Source organism: Mesoplodon mirus (assembly GCF_964341445.2).
Source record: "Mesoplodon mirus genome assembly, chromosome: 16".
Lineage (NCBI taxonomy): Eukaryota > Metazoa > Chordata > Mammalia > Artiodactyla > Ziphiidae > Mesoplodon > Mesoplodon mirus.
The window spans coordinates 76,944,487-76,960,573 of NC_138992.1; the positions used below are offsets into that span (position 1 = coordinate 76,944,487).

The 16,087-nt window shown below is 41.2% G+C and overlaps 1 protein-coding gene across 1 annotated transcript in view; it reads right to left on the reverse strand.

Moving 5' to 3' along the window:
* The window catches only part of SNTG1 (syntrophin gamma 1), a 397,584-nt gene extending 383,549 nt beyond the window's left edge, over positions 1–14,035 (reverse strand). The window contains exon 1 of the mRNA XM_082601780.1: positions 13,947–14,035. The gene's annotated coding sequence lies outside the window, so the exon portion shown is untranslated. The remainder of the gene's footprint in view (positions 1–13,946) is intronic.
* Between the last annotated feature and the right edge of the window lie 2,052 nt (positions 14,036–16,087).

A 16,087-nucleotide genomic window follows, 5' to 3' on the forward strand; every position in this document is an offset into this window, starting at 1 on the left:
AATTAAAGAAAATCTTCCTTTTATCTAAATCAATTTTTAAATTTATTTTAAATAGGTATCAATTTGGTTGACCTAATTTTGGCCAACCCTGCTAATGGCCCTTACCCATTCACGAAGCCTTTAAATTATATCCATTAGTTTGCTATGAGCTCAAGATCCTTGCATTTCAGAAACTCAGTCATTGCCAACTGAGTTCATATGATCCATTCCAATTAGGATTCTATTCAGTGTTCAGAGACTTTTTAAATTTTGACTTTAATTGGTTTTTATTGGGTTCCTTTTTATGTTATCAGTTAGTTCCTTTAAACTGTGAATGCCAAAGTTCATTGCCATCCATATCCACTGAAAAATCAGAGAAACTGTAGCAGGGCATTTAAAAAACCGAAAAGGTGCAACCATATCTCATGGTCCAGTAGGAAAAATGAATGGAGGATTGAGATGAGAACAAAAACTTTAAAGACCACAAATGAAGGATCTGCCAGGCTCCCTGGTACATTGCAGCCTTGGGTTTTGCATTGGCAAAGGTGTGGGAACGCTAGCTCACATCCACTGGGCCAGAGCTGCAGGTGAGCAACAAAGAACTGTGACAGGTGCGCCTCAGAAACGCCACAGCTGATGGACATTCAAGCCCAGGTGCTGCAGCCCTTGGTTCAATGCCCTGGCATCTTCCCCACTGGACAGGGAAGGCGGGACCAGCATGTCTTTGGACAGAGCCGTCTCCTCTGCTGTGACCCTCCTTTCTTGTCTGAGCTCTCCCTTCTCACAGGGACCTGCTTTACCTGTGACCCAGCATCCCCACCTGGAAAATCTTCCTAAGCCCCTGCCTGTGCTTTACACCAGAAAATGAATTATGGCTTTGAGGCCCCTTAATAAGGGAAATGATATGGGGGTCCCTGAGGAAATGCTTCTAGTTCCTCGTTTCATTAGGATGCTCTGCAGACATTTCATCTCAGAAGATGACATTCGAACATCCAGGAGCTCTGTCTTACACACACACACACACATACACGCTACACATACATGCATACACATACATGTATGTGCACGCACACATGCACACAGGCACACACACACACACACACTCTTTCATTTCAGAGATGGGATTAGGATTTAGCAAGCCTGGAATAGGGTCTACTCTACTTTCAACAGCCTGAGAACTGCTTGGGCGGTTTTATTAACCACAAATCTAGACTAATTTTTATTTCCCTCAACCTTTACAGCACTGGATGGACTGGTGCTACATGTGGGTTGGCACTGATTTCTCATGCTTTCTCACAGAGGTAAATAACAGTAACTTTTACAAACACATTTAAGACTTTCTCCAAAAGTTCAAAGAGAAGCAATTCCCTCATTCCTGCATTGTCTGGAGGCTTGCTGTCTAGCCCTATCAGAGGTCCCCTTGGAACCCACCTGCAGAAGCCTGTCTGAATTATTTGGCTGATTAGGGCATCATGCTGAAACCCATATTTCCCTACAAAATCAGGCTTTAAATCAAATTATTTACCTGTTCAAATAAGATATTTCCCATGCATACATAAATGTATCGCTCCTATCTTTGTACCATATTTGGGTGAAATGTCTGTGAACTACAGACATAATCATGGCAACGGTGAGTATTTTTGTGTTTGCACTCATGTCGCCAGAACAAACACTATCGTTAGACACATACCCTTCATGGGTGCACCTTCCAGTGAGGGGTCCAGTCACCCCTTCCCCTGACATCTCTCCCACCCTCACATTAATATTTATTTTCTCTTCTCAGTCACAGTATTTCCTCCTTGAATTCATCATTTAATATTCAACTGGAATGTGACTCAAACCTTCATGAATTGCCTTATTTGCAAATACCATTCTATCACGTTTTCCCTCAAAGAAGGTCTACCTGGCAATATAATAAAGAACATATTGTGTATATTATATATACATGTATATTATATGCATGCACATTATATACTTTATGATACCTAGAGAAAGATAGAGGAAGGGTATATACGACCAGGAAAGGTATTTGTTGCAAGCAAAGGTGTACATAACCAGGAAAGTTATCCAAGTTGAAGTAAGGCATCCATGACAAGAAATGGAGGATAACTAAGTCAGATGTAGGTCAAGGTTATGGGTGGAAGCCTGGGACCACTAACTAGATAAGAGAGTTACCAGCACACACTGGTCCCTTGAAGTGAACCTCTCACTTCTCTGTCTAAACATATTTGATTTCTGTCATGAACTTACTGAATCACAGAAAAATATAAATTATTAAAATAATATAAATTATTTTATATTTATTTATTCTTTCATTTTTATGCCTTTTCCCTTTCCCAAGTAAATTCTTAGCTAAGCAGATCCATATAATATGTACTGGTATCCCTTTAAAACTGAGTTTAGGAAGTTACAAATAAATATGCATCACATAAATGAACAGCATCAAGCAAGATGGAATAAAAGTGGGTGGGGGTCCACTTGCCTATTTCAAACAGTACAAAAGCACAGTGATAAGCCTGTGTGGTCCTGGGGTGACAGCAAACATCTAAACCAATGGATAAAACTGAGAGTAAAAAAAAAAAAAAAACAACCCTTACATCTGTGGCCAGTTGAGTCTTGAAATCAAGATTCAATGAAAAAAGTAATAGTCTCTTCAATAAATGGTGCTAGACAACTAGATATCCACATGAGAAGAAACTGAAGCTGGCCCCTACAACACAGCATATACAAAAAGTTTACTCAGAATGGATCAAATACCTAAATGTAAGAACTGAAACTTTAAAACCTTTGGAAGTAAACAAAGATGGAAATTTTGTTATCTTGAATTAGGCAGAGGATTATTTATGGCACCAAAATCACAGGCAAGAAAACAAAACATAAAATAGATAAACTGAACTTCCTTAAAATCTTTTGTGCTTTAAAGGATATTATCAACAAAGTGAAAAAAACACCCTATATAATGGGAGAAGACATTTTCAAATCATATACTATCTGATAAGGTTCCAGTACCCAGAATATATAAAGAAGTTTTATACATCATTAACAAAAAGTAAAACATCCTAGTGAAAAACGGGCAAAAGATTTGCATAGGCATTTCTCCAAAGAAGACATAGAGATAGCAAAAAATCACATGGAAAGATGCTCAACATCACTAAATGACAATCAAAGTCAGGAGATGACACTTCACACCCACCAGGGTGGCTATAATCAAAACGACAGACAGTAACAAATGTTGGTGGGGATGTGAAAAAATTGAAACCTGCATTGCTGGTGGGAACATAAAACGGTGCGGCTGCTTTGGAAAACAGTTTTTCAGTTTCTCAAAGTGTTCATCATAATGTTAACCCATATGACCCAGGCATTTTACTCCTGGCATATTCCCAAGAAAACGGAAAATATGTGTTCACATAAAAACTTGTACATGAATGTTAACATGAATGGCTATTCATAATAGTCAGAAACACCAAAATGTCCATCATGCTACAATAATGGATGAACTCTGACAACATTATGCTAAGTAAAAAAAGCCAGTCACAAAAGATCACAAATTTTATGATTCCATTTATATGAAATGTCCAGAATAGGGAAACCTATAGAGACAGAAAGTAGAGGAGAGTTTGCCCAGGGCCCAGAGGTGAGAAGAATGGATAATAACTGCTAATGGATAAAGAGTTTCTTTTTGGTGATGAAAATATTCTGATATCAGATAGTGGTGATGGTTGCAGGACCTTGTGAATATGCTGAAAACAACTAAAGTATATACTTTATAAAGGTAAATCTTACGTTATGGGAATTATATTTCAATTTATTTTTAAAAAAGCAATAGTGAGCAAAGAAATTGTCAGTAAATCTAAAGAAGTGCTGACCGTTTAAAAAAACAGCAATAATAACTAGTCTGAGATAGATTAAAAACAATATGTAACTTAATACAACACTGAACATAAACAATGAAAGTGATATTAATAAATAGTAAGTCTAGGTGAAGGGTCTATAGGTTTTATTGTATTATACAATAAATATTAGTCTTTCAACCTTTTTGTAAGATTGAACTTTTCAAAATAAAAGGTTAGAAAAAAAGTGAATGGGATTGTATTGAAATTAAACAGCAGAGCAAAAATTATATGTAATAATAATCTTCCTTTAAAAGGTAAATACTCTACTCGCTCAACAAATATTTTTGAGCACTTACTGTGTTGTAGACAAAGTACTAGAAACTCAGAGAAACCAGGTCTTTTCATAAGTTGATAGCTCATTTCTTTTTAGTGCTGAATAATATTCCATTGTCTGTATGTACCAAGGCTTATTTATCCATTCACCTGCTGAAAGACAGCATGGTAGCTTTCATGTTTTGGCAATTATGAATAAGGCTACTGCAAACATCTGTGCACTGTGTTTTTTGTAGACATACGTTTTCAATTCATTTGGGTAATACTAAGGAGAACAGTTGTTGGATCTTATGATAAGAAGTGATTATCCAAATATAGCATTGCTATCCCTAGCAGCATCTCTGATGGACATTCAATCTCACTTGCTTGAGACTTTGGAAGACTTACAACTTGCAACTTTTCTAGCTTCTTGCATCCCAGGTTGCTCATTTACTCTGAACTATGAGTTCGTAAGGAACCATGAACAGTATTCAATTTTCCTTTACCATCCTTGGAGCATCGTCAGTGATTAAACCATAATTTATGGTTCTATTTCAACTAAGCCACAAATTAAATTTGAACTTTTCCCCAAAGTTCAGCAATGTTCTGAGGGTCAGCTTCCTAACCCCATCATCTGTGAGCACATTTCTGGCTCTACCTTGCAATGACTTCACGACTCTAGGTACCCTTGCTTTGCCTCATTAGGCTCTGGCCTTCTTGAGGCCAGAGACCAAGCCTCATCTTTAAAAGGAATCTATACTGTATTATCCTGCATGCTGAGGTGGCCCCAAAATACTTGGACAAACAGAAACTGCTAAGTTATGAGCTGTATGTGCATCTACTCATCCATATTCTGACCACTTGACACTGAAATTTAGATTTTGGCAATGCCAGCGAAGCAAGTATTGAGCACCGATGACTTCTAACAAAGTATTTTTTTTCTCCAAAGTCCATTCAACTTTCTTTATGAAAGACTCAAAAATTTTAAATGATTGAAATACTGTATCTTTAACATGAATAGTGTTCTATAATTCCATATATTGTAGAAATTTAAGAAGCTTTCAGACTCTTCACTTTATCAGTTATATAACTAAAATGTTTACTAGTTTAGCAGAGCTAGTTGATATACTCATCCCATTCATTAAAATTCAACCCACCTTGAACTTTCCTTCAAAATATCCTAGAAAATGACAAAACCACTGGTATTACATAAACACATATAATGCTTTAACAATCCAATATACAGATCTAATGATGTTCTATAATGTCTTGATTCAGTATCATCTGCTAAACATTTATTGCTAATTCACTTTATAACATTCTTTATTAAAAGTCTTTAAAACCTGCAGCTGCATCCGTAATTATTTCCTAAATATAAAGACTGCTTTTATAAATGATCTCCTTGTTCAAAATACTGCCATACAGCTCACAAACTCTTTGTTAGAAGCCAGAGAGCTTTTATTCTTTAGGAAAAGAGATGCTAAGTAATTCATCAGATGCCAAACACTTTTTTTGGCCACATTTCGGCTTTAATCCAAGTGGTCAACTTCTATGTTCATTAAGAATAGTTATAACATAGCCTCAGATGGATGCCCAGGACTTTTATCCATTGGAGTACCATCCTGCTCCTAGGATTCAATCTCTTAATGTGCATCCTTGATAAACCTGAAAAAGCTCAGTGATTTGGCAAAGCCAAGCACACTGAAGAGCAGCTCGTATGCAAATATTCTGGAGACACACATGGAAGGAAGAGACTGCATTTCATCTGGAGTTCTGTTAATTCTGCTCAGGAGAAAATAGCCTACTGGGGGATTTATATGCTTGTAAAAATGATGTAAATGATTTCAGACTCCATTTAACTGATTATTCTATGATTATACTGTTTTTACACAACCCCCCCCCCCAAAAAAGGGAAAACTTCAGAGAAATAAAGTTCCAATACGATTTAAAGAAATTTCATTTTTGTTGAAAAAAACCCATTGAATTCTGTGTAATAAAGTTGCTTATTTCTCAAAACAATTTCATTTATTCATAAGCATGACTGATAAATCAATATTGGTGAGGGTATCCCTAAACAATGCAGGATACCTGCGAGTTAGTGGGTAGGATAGTATGTAAGTTGTATGCGTATACTGCTTGGAATATGACCATTTTTCAGAAACTGTTCTCTCCAGGATAGCCAATGATCTACATGTGGACAAACCCAAATGCACTTGAATCTTTATTCCTTTTCACTCCCGGCAGTATCAACACTATTAACAATCTATTTTTTTTCTTGAAACTCTGTTTTCCCTTACACTTTTCTAAGTGCACTTACATAACCTTCTCTCTTATTATTTCTCCTTCCCCAAATGTTCATAAACTATTGATTTTTTCCTTCATTCTCTCAAACAGTTAATGTATTTTCACAGCTTCAGCCAACAATCTCCATTTTGATAGCTCTGAGCTGGATATGTCAGGTTGTACCTCTTTCTGAAACCAATGGTTCCTTCCCCTGCTCTTTGGTCGTTACACCCTTTCACCACTGGACATGTCCCAAGTCAGGTGTGACACCTTTCTTTCCAAAGAAGCTCATTTTACATCTACACGCATTTGTGTTTACCAAGCACCTGGCAGGTATCAAGCACATGATCTCGTCCTGATTCTTCCCTTGTCTGTTAGTCCATCACCCATCGCCCTACCATCCAGGCTCAACTGACTCATTGTTAACCTCTGCCCTATCAGGTCATGTTCTCATCACCTCAAACCTGAATCACTGCAGTAGAATCAACCCTGGTCCTTCCTGAAGGACAATTCCTCTAAAATATGACATTCATATTAATGTCATATTAATTAATTAATTAATTAATTAATTAATTGATGATTACGCTGTCCGAAAACCTCCCTATTTGTATAAGATTAAGGTCAAGATAATATGCGAGCCCTTCCAAATCCATGAGAATCTAAACCTCTCCAGTTCCTTAGTCAGTAAAAGTAAAAGTTAGTAAAATATAATTGCTTACTTTGTTTGTTTTTATCATAATTTGAAGCAAGTGAAGCACGTAATTAGTGGCACAAAAGGTATTTCTTCTTCCCAAACCACCTTTATTATGAAGTATGTAAAATATGAAATGTTGACACAAATCTTAATTTTGACTCAATGTACGGAGAATCATTTAACTTTCCCGGACTTCAACTGCCTCATTTGCAAAACAGAAATGATAATTTTTGCCTCTCAGTCCTGCTGTGAAAATCACATGTGAGATGCCCGAGAGAGGGGAACTTTCACAAAACTACTAATGCCACACAAAGTGGGGGGATGTTACTGAGAAGGGGAACTAGAGAAGGCTGGGGCCCCTGGAACATGCTTATATGGCCCAGGAAGACTTCACGCAACAATGAAATACTCTAACTTCAGGAGATTCCAGAAATTTACTGCCATGGAATGAAAACACAAAATGAAAAATAAAAATGCACCGATGATGGATAACTGGCAAATTTTATTTTTCGTTGATCACTTAAAAGGATTTATAAGTAGAGAAAAACAATGGGCTTGGAGAGAAAAATGAACAGCCTATTTGTTTATGAATCTAATGAATTAGATGAACACCCTAATCTTACTTCCCTTAGCTCTAAATGTATGCTACCATATCACTGCTTGGTCATATGACCTGCAATCAGTGGTGAAGTATCCAGACAATTGGATTAATCTGCTCTTAGGAGTTTTACTTCTTCAAGATTAAAACCAGACCAGACCAGCTAAATTGGTGCAGGCTTACCACATGGTAAGTGAGGAAATATTATATAAAACTGCTGAAAATAAAAACAAATACAGAAAAAAAAAAAGCTATCCAGTCAGAAGTACTAGTATCCACATTGGTCTATGACTCTGTTTGTGTCCTTTGGATATAACTCATTTCTGAGTAATAAAGTGAAAAGACACCCACAAAGCTGGGGTGCATTAATTACACTGAAGGTCACATTATGAACATTTCATCTTAAAACGTTCTTTAAAAACAAGCTTTTAGAGAGACAATAGCCCATGAGCCCACCTTTGCTGAGCATTCCATCCATAGCAGGTACAGAAAATGACCTAGAAATCGTTGGTAGATTTTTCAGTGCCATTGTAGCAGACAGTTGGTCTTCTTTCTACCCTATAATATAACCCCCCCTTTTTCTGAAAACTGCACCAAAATTTGTATTGGAGGGAGGGACCTTTGCATTTAACTGACCATAGTCAACAGCTGATTATCTATTTCTCTCTTGGTCTTACAGTTTGTCAAGGTTTCCGTCTGAGTTACAGTTGCTGTTGCAGGTATCAGACGACAGAGAGTTGGGGAAGAGGTGGTGGAATAAACACATCATGGAATATTGTTGATCTGGCTTCATTCCTACTTATTCTATGTACTCTTTTTTCCCACAATATTTTTGACCAAAGAAACGGAGTATTCATTTCTTCTCAGCCACTCCTCATTTTTGAGATTTATTTTCTTGTAAACTTCTAAAAGATACTAAGATGAAGTTTTTTGCCAAGTCATTATTCATTCTCCCATTTTTTTTTTTTTTTTTTTTTTTGCGGTATGCGGGCCTCTCTCTGTTGTGGCCTCTCCTGTTGTGGAGCACAGGCTCTGGACGCACAGGCTCAGTAGTTGTGGCTCACGGGCCCAGCTGCTCCATGGCATGTGGGATCTTCCCGGACCGGGGTACAAACCCGTGTCCCCTGCATCAGCAGGCGGACTCTCAACCACTGTGTCACCAGGGAAGCCCCTTAAATTTCTTAATCTCAGATACTTACCTATGTCTTCCCATGAAGCCCCTTGAGCAGATTCAAAGAGGATGCATTATTCTTTTAAATAGTTTTGTACGAGTAACGTATTACTGTTAAAATTCTGGTACCATTTCTAAAAGACTCATGTTTTATGTTAATTTACTTTGTGAATTTATCAGGTATCTTTTATAAAATTAAATCTGCAGCTCTTTGACATTTTGAGTGAATGGCAATATATTTGCTAAATATAAATAGAGCTATAACTACTTCACAAATTTAAATTTTAAAAATGTATGTGAGTATGTATATTATATGTGATAAAGAATTAGCCACTTTTCTAATGTACTGATTTAATGATTGTTTTATTTAAAAAAAGAAAACTTATTTCAGCTTCACTGATAATTTGAAGACCAAATTCATGAAAATCTAAAACAATCTTCTGACACTTCATGTGTAGAATGTGCTGAACTAGCTTCACAATAATGATTGAAAGATAAAGTTCTTGATCACATGACATTATTTTAATGACCTTTCACTTTCTGCTTTTTTCCCATTCTTCTTTCTCTGTTGTTTCTTTACTTTTTCTTTTTTGGTAAGTGATAACAAATCAAACCAAAAAAAATCATAATTGTATCACAAACAAAGCACTGTTTGTGATTATAAAATTTTCCATTTCTGGTTCAGTCAAATAGTTTAACTGCAAAACTATATGGAAACTGACTGTAACACCAAATAATAATTTAGATTTCTCAAACTTACTATTGGTATATTTTCAGTGATAGTCTAGAAATCTATACAGATGAAAATGTTTAAAGGTTACATTTAAAAAATCATAGCTACTTTTAAAACTCCAACTGATGAAAGAAAATAAGCCATGAGATATTGCTTAACTGGAGATTTCTTGATGACACCTATGAACAGAATCTCAGCTCTGGACTAAATCAAGACCACATCCTTACAGAATTTCCAGGGTACCTACACAGACCAGCCCCACGCTGTCCACACTTCACTCCATCTTCACTAGCCACTGAAGCAAATCAAAATGCTTTCTGGATGTATTTTCAGATATTGAGTTTTTAAAGTCCACTTAATCCTTTGAGTATCCTTATTGGTATAACTAATGATAAATATTATTTCTCCTTTAAATACCCCAAAATTATGACAAAAATGCAGTGGCTGATTCATTTAAAGTCAAAATGAAAGTACAGTTGACCCTTGAACAACATAGGTCTGAATTAAACGGGTACATTTATACCCAGATTTTTTCAATAAATATACTGGAATTTTTTTGGAGATATACGACAATTTAAAAAAACAAACAGTGGAAATGCATAGCCTAGAAATATTTTTAAAAATTAAGAAAAATGTAGGTATGTCATGAATGCATAAAATATCCATAGACATACATATAACATACAAAACATGTTGATGGATTGCTTATGTAATTAGTAAGGATTCTGGTCAAGAATCGGCTATTAGCCGTTCAGGGGTGTCAAATGTTATATGTGGATTTTCAGCTGCAAGGGGTGTTGGTGCCCCCGAACCTCAGCATTGCTCAAGGGTCAGCTGTAATTAAAATGAGCTTGGGTCATGCTGACCTAGGCTCCACAGTTTGGTATAAAACATGGTATCAATTTTGAATAATAGATATTTTAAAATCAGGTCCTCCCTGCATTAAAATATTTTTCCATTGAGAGATATAAGAAAATTGATGCTGAATTAATGAGAAAGTATTATATTCCCTACACTGAAGCTCTTAAATGTAAGAGGCACATCGCCATATAGTAATCAGAAGGGACTCTTTTGATGAAGGAAGGAATGATTGCTATTGGAGATTATTTATAGTAATTCGAAGATACTGCACCTAAGTTTCCAAAACACACTTGAAAGCATCGTATCGAGACTTTCCAATATTCCACGGAGTACGCATCTATTCAGTTATCCCACAAATACTTAGCTGTCAACCACATACAGAGGACTGTGGCTTAACCGGTAGGTAAAGTATCCCCAAAAGTAGCGGGTTGGGTGACTTGTCCAAGCTCTTATGACCAGCATTTCAAGAATCCCCATGTTCTGACTGTCAAACAGTCCTGGTTCTGCTACGTCACGATGCATAACATTTCATACTGCAGGATGCTGTCTCTTACCATGCAAGCCATGTACAACTCATTCTGCTAAGCTAAATGGGACAAAAATATGAAATAAGAGATCTCTCTCCACTTGAGTGCTAGTCTGTGACTCACCGGATGGGTTTCAGGGGCAGTTAGACAACTGTAGAAATAACTTCTGACTTAAGATACACTTTTCTTCGCTAGTGGCTTTTTCCTTCCTGATAGAATTGGGTGAATAAGCAGGTTCCTTGCCTGGAATTTATATCTTTTAATTGGTACGAAAATAACAGTCAATTCTTGAAGGCCTTCTTAAATTCCATAATAATCACCTCACACTTTTACATTTTTTGTAACTATGTACATAACTTGGTTCAAACCCATGCAAGCAATTCCAAAGGCAAACTGTGGACGTTCAAATCCACTAGGATCCGATGGTCAATAATTCCATTAGACTATCCAGTTCATATTTAGATGGTCTAGACAAAATTGACTGATTTTTTATAATATTTTTATAATTTAAAGGTTCAAGCCAGCATTCTCTGTCCCACTCTCATACATACCATTTCTTGTTAAAAGAAGAAAAAGAATTGAACAGATTCCAGGGCTCATTTCTAATTATCCTCCGGTCCTATACGGTATACACTTTACATTCTCCTGATTGTGCGATCCTATTTCACTTTTCTCTTTTGTGTCTCAAATATAAGCAACACAACAACACTGACCCCTCCCAACAAAACTTCTTCCTCTGGGAAGGGGTGTTGAATATTGTGTCTGGCACTCCTGGAACCTCATGCATCCTAACAGACCAAAAAACCATCAGGAAAAAGAGCTGTTTTAGTGGGATATGGATGTCCTAGAATTAAGTATTGATTTCTCTTTAAAGACAGGTGATTCTGTGCAAAAAGTAGGTTTGGTTGCATTAGCCCACGCACTCCTTTTGCGGGGGGCAGGGGCAGTTAGAGACTAGAATGTCCACAGGCATTAAGTTGGTTTACAAAGTTCTGTCTCAAGGTAACGACATTTCCCCAGAGATAAGGATTGACAAAAGCTTCCAGGCAGCTTGCCTGAGCTTGGAACGGTGAATGAGTTATTTATGTCTGTAACCAAATCTCCAAAAGAATTAGGCCAGGATAACTCTGACTTTGTGCTGTTTGAGCCACATTTGGAGAAAGCCTGCCCCCTCTGCCACAGAGAAGGTAACTGCGGCCACGTACCCACAGGCCTGCTTCCTGGAACACGTTCCCCGCTTCCATCTTATGCTCTGCCCACCAGGGGAGTCTGTCTGGGCTATTAACTGACAACCCAACTAAGAGTCTAACAGTAGGTTTTAACTCTCTTAAAACGTGATTGATCAATCCATGTGGTAATTTCACGTTCACATATCTCAGATCAGGAAAACAAGCAAACAAACAAAAGCAGGCTGTGCCAGGGACACACTGTAGGTCCCCTGGAGAGGAACCCACGTCAGTAGTGCATTTCTCCTCCTGAGATGATCATTTCCGACCTGTACAGGGCAACGGAGCCCCCAAGGAGCTCAGTGACGTGGATGCCTCTGCTCCCTTTCTGCTAAGCAAGCAGGTTCACGGTAAATGGTAAGTGACAGTTGAGAACGATGCTTCCTCAGAGTGCAATTGCTGCTCTCAGCCAACGCAAAACAGGGGCGCTTCAGCGCAGCAACCGAGACCATTTTAACTGCCTCAGAGGATTTCAGCGAGGAAATTGAGAAGAGGGTAGGTATGGAAATGTATTTTACTATCAGTTACAGATGACCTAAGAAATTAAAAGGAGCCCCGAAGAACTGTGCTTTCTCATAGGGCCCAACTCTCTCCACAGGGTTGGCTATGCTTACGGCGTCGCGTGTGTTTAAAGGATTGTCAAAGTCTGTCCTGCCAAGGCAAGCTCTCCACTCACTGAATGTGCCCATCAGAACCCATCGAGCTCTTAGTGAAATGTCAGGCATGGGCTATAAAGCTGTGCAAATGCCTTTACCCAGTGAACCCTTTTTATTAAAGCAGAATGCTTATCAAGGTCACTGTGAAAGACTGTAGTTTTAAAGCTCCCGGGGAAGACTCCAGAAGTAAGAATTAACAGAAAATAGATTTAATTAAGACTTTAAAACTTATGGTTCATCAAGAATCTCTTGGCCCCCTCATCACTTTTGGGATTTCAGTGACAAATGTATTTTGTAGCACTAAGAAGTCAGAATGCTATGAAAACCCTCTCTCCTCAGAAGGCACGCTAAAGGTTTTCATTTTCTGCCTCTGGCAGATCTGGTTTGAGCAAGTAGTCTTAAGCTTTAAAAGGCTGGAAAGACAACACTGCATGAAAATGTGTGTTTTTCTTTAGGTAAGATCCACAGGTGCAGGTATACTCGGGGTTGGTGTAGAGAGAGGGATCAGGTGTGTGTACGCATGTGTCTGTTCTTGTGCACAGTCTGGCACATTATAGTCATATGAAATATATTAGAAGAGATGGTTAAACCATCACTACTAGTAACTTTTTGAGGCTTGCATACTATGTAACACAGACAGGATCAGCTTAAACTACAAGTAAAATTCCAAGAAAAAAAAATAACAAAACTCTTACAAAATGCCAGATTGTATTATTTTTGGGGAAAACACGACACACACATTCAGAAAGATGCTAGCTCATCAATAAAAATACCTAACTAAGATTTTACTATACTGATAGAAGCTTATATATATATATATATATATATATATATATATATAATTTTTAATATTCTCATCACACAACGCACTTCAGAGAAGTAAAATATCCAACTGCTTTACTAGGCAAGATTTTCCCAAAGATCATTATGCAGGAACAACCATGTAAAAATCAAATTCTTTATCGTCTAATCCACAAGGAAAAAATAATACTCTTTTCATCTTTCTGTTAAAATCTTGGGGGGGGGGACCGTTTGAGTTATCAACAAGCAGAAATAATAGTATTATCACTTACCGGCCAAGTAAAGGAACTGGAATTCTTCCAGTTTCTCTAACGTCAGGTTGAGTAGGTCTGCAACCTTGTCTCACAAAGCTATTTCCAGACCAGGTGCAGCCCTCTCACGAGCATCCTGTTTATTTGGAGAAGCGTGGGCCTTGGAGCACTCCGACCCCGACTGCGGAGCCCATGGTTTCTCAGCGGCTCTGAGAACTTCGGCCTCACTCTTCGGCTCCTATCCCTCGGGCCCCCCGAGGAAATTATTCTCGAAGTTGCTGCGGAGAGTTTGATCCGTGGAACAGGAGCGCTCCTCGGAGCCCTGCTCGGGGGTCGCAGCAGGGAAAAGAAGGCTCCTTTCCGTCGGTCACGGACTGGGAGGGGGGCGCGGGGGCACCGGGAGACGCAGCCTCTTAGCTGCGAGGCGCGGGGAGCCGGGCTGCCCTTGGCGAGGCCCGCGGCGGCGCAGTCCGGTCGCGGCGGCGGCAGCCGGGTCCGGAGACGCTGTCCATCCCCTCCGGTGCTGAAGTCAGGGGCCCGAACCCCGGGCCGGGCCCCGCGCCGCACTTTTCCTCGCCAGCCAACGCGAAAGGTTGCTCGCCTTCCGGGCTCGCCTTCCTCTGGCGCTTCCTCTCCGGGTAGGGGCGCGCTGGCTCTCCAGGATCACAGTCCCATGCTTCTTTGGTGGCACCGTTTCCGGACAGTATCTGACGGTGGAGGTAGGAATCCGTGGGAAATCAGATCTGAGCCGCTCCTGACTTTTCAGTGGCCGCGAACGAGTTTCCTAATGCTAGAAACGAAAGGAAACGCACGCACACGCGCGCGCACACACGCGCAAGGGAGAGGGAGCGGGCATGTGTGTGTGTCGGGGGGGGGGAGAGTAAATATAGATTATGTACCGTGGAAAAGCCAGAGCTTCTCTGGGTCTCTCATTACGTAAGATGGAAAGGGCTATTTTGGAAGACTCCACAATCCTGATCGCCAGTTAGGGGGACCAGATGTGAATTCTGAGAAGCCCCATTTGAAATTCCTAGGTTAGACACAGCAAAGCGATCGTGGATTCTTCTTAGACCCTCCAAGCAGAAACGACAGGTTACTGTTACATGAAAAGACAGAGAATGAAGGAAAAAGAAAGAAAGAAAAAAAGGCCCCGCTACGTTGCGAAAGGCTGCTGGATTGGCTGGGGGTCCCAGCTGAGCCGCCGGGGGATCGGGCCGGACCGCGGGTCGCCGGAGCGCCGGGCGGCGAGGCTGGCGAGCGCCTGCAGCCTCGGCCCCTGCAGGGCGGCGGGGGAGGCCGAGTGCTCAAGGATCGAGCCGGGGACGAAAAAGTCAGCGGGAAGGCTCGGCTGTCCCCGCCCTTTCAACGCCGCCACGACGCGCCGCCCGCCGGCCCCCGGCCCGGGTTTCCGCCCTTCAGCCCGGCTTCTCCTCGCTGCCCCCAGGCCTCGCCGGCCCGTCGCTCCCGCGGCGCACAGTTCACGTCCGCCCGCTGCACCCGCTCGCACAGCCGCTGGTCCCCGCACCGGGGAGGGCGGGGTGGGTGTCCCCGGGCGGCCCCCGAGGGCTCCGCCACCCACCCTCGGCAACGCGCGTGGGGTGAGGCTGGGAACTGAGATACTCTGCGTTGAACCTGCTAGGAAACGGGTCAAAATCACGTCCACGCGGACCCGTAGCCAAGAGGGAAAATGGAGCTGGGGGCGAGGGTCGTGCCCCGGCCCACCGCTCCCGGCACCGAAACAGTGAGCGCAGGCTTCTGCGCCCGGAGACCTGCGGGGAGTTCAGGAAGGAATGGCGGGGTGCGGGGCGAGGCGGGCGGAGCGGGTGCCAGGCGTCCTTCCCGCCGGGCGCTCGGATCCCTCCGGCCCGGATTCCGACAGCAGAGGGAGCCGTGCGCGCAGCGCCGGCCCCCACGCCGGCCCCGGGGATCCGAGCCAAGGGCGGGCCCCGCGCCGGGGGGCTCTCCCGGGACCCGGCTGGTGGGGCGGCCAGCGCAGCGCCTCTGGTTCCCCGGAGGCGAAACGGGACTGAAGCGGGAGTGCAGATCGGACAGGCGCGCTATTCAGTCCGGGAAGCCCAGGGTTTCCTTAGACTGCGAGCCGCCGCCGCCGCCGCGCCCGCGCGTCCCGGTGGCCCCCAGCCTCGCTGCCGGCCGGCTCCCGC